Below are 1678 nucleotides of genomic sequence, written 5' to 3'. Positions count from 1 at the left end.
GGGGGGGTTGGTCAGGGGAAATCTGGAACGAGGGAGTAAGAAATCACATGTGCTTGTCAGTTATTTTCATCCCATCTGAAGCGCATGTCTTTTAAATTTTGTCATTTCCTCATCATAATAATAATATCACCAATTACCCACTGTTTAATTTAAGTCCAGTCTAAAGAGATACTTTTAGGATAGTTTTTATACAAAGAGTATCATGTACTGAAATGTTACTTAGTTTCATCAGCGCTGCACGAAGTGTAGGAGTAGTAATGATTTTTGCTATCCAGTAGTCCGCTCATCCAATGATGAATGAAGAATGAAAAAGTAAACATACACTCACCAGCCACTTTATTAGGTACACCTGTCCAACTGCTCGTTAACACTTAATTTCTAAGCAGCCAATCACATGGCGGCAACTCAGTGCATTTAGGCATGTAGACATGGTCAAGAGAATCTCCTGCAGTTCAAACCGCATCAGTATGGGGAAGGTGATTTGAGTGACTTTGAACGTGGCATGATTGTTGGTGCCAGAAGGGCTGGTATTTCAGTATTTCAGAAACTGCTAATCTACTGGGATTTTCACGCACAACCATCTCTAGGGTTGACAGAGAATGGTCCGAAAAAGAAAAAACATCCAGTGAGCGGCAGTTCTGTGGGCGGAAATGCCTTGTTTGATGCCAGAGTCAGAGTAGATGGCCAGACTGGTTCGAGCTGATAAAGGGCAACAGTGACTCAATAACCACCCGTTACAACCAAGGTGGGCAGAAAGCATCTCGAACGCACAGTACGTCGAACTTTGAGGCAGATGGGCTAACAGCAGCAGAAGACCACATCGGGTTGCCACTCTTTCAGCTAAGAACAGAAACTAGACTACAATTGCACAATCTCATCGAATTGGACAATAGAAGATTGGAAAACGTTGCCCTGGTCTGATGAGTCTCGATTTCTGCTGCGACAGTCGGATGGTAGGTTCAGAATTTGGCGTCTACAACATGAAAGGCATGGATCCATCCTCCTTGTTTCAACGGTTCGGCTGGTGGTGGTGGTGTGTCTGGTGTGGGGAATATTTTCTTGGCACTCTTTGGCCCCTTGGTACCAATTGAGCATTGTTGCAACGCCACAGCCCTACCTGAGATTGTGTTCTGACCATGTCCATCCTTTATGACCATAATGTACCAAACTTCTGATGGCTACTTTCAGCAGTATAATGCGCCATGTCATAAAGCTGGAATCATCACAGACTGGTTTCTGGAACATGACAATGAGTTCGCTGTACTCAAATGGCCTCCACAGTCACCAGATCTCAATCCAACATGAGCATCTTGTGGTAGGTGGTGGAACGGGAGATTTGCATCATGGATGTGCAGCCGACAATCTGTCGGCAACTGTGTGATGCCATCATGTCAATAGGACAAACCCCCTGAGGAATGCTTCCAGCACCTTGTTATCTATGCCACAAGAATTGAGGCAGTTCTGAAGGCAAAAGGGGGTCCAACCCGTTACTAGCATGGGGTACCTAATAAAGTGGCCGGTGAGTGTACATTTTACAAGAACAAGACCCCTCAAGCTGATAAAACTGACTGGTGTCATGTTCCAGGTGGCCCTGACTTTGCTGGCCTACCTTTTTTTTTGCAGCTGAAATGAATTCATGTGTACAGTACCTTGCGAAAGTATTCGGCCCCCTTGAACC

General features: G+C 45.1%; 1 protein-coding gene across 1 annotated transcript in view; it reads left to right on the top strand.

Annotated features, from left to right (window-relative positions):
* Window positions 1-1678, top strand: part of LOC116686651 (eIF-2-alpha kinase activator GCN1) — a 42367-nt gene that overhangs the window by 8180 nt on the left and 32509 nt on the right. The gene's annotated exons all lie outside the window — the stretch shown is intronic.

The sequence above is a fragment of the Etheostoma spectabile genome, unplaced genomic scaffold (assembly GCF_008692095.1).
Source record: "Etheostoma spectabile isolate EspeVRDwgs_2016 unplaced genomic scaffold, UIUC_Espe_1.0 scaffold433, whole genome shotgun sequence".
NCBI lineage: Eukaryota > Metazoa > Chordata > Actinopteri > Perciformes > Percidae > Etheostoma > Etheostoma spectabile.
This window is presented reverse-complemented; position numbering and strand designations above follow the sequence as displayed.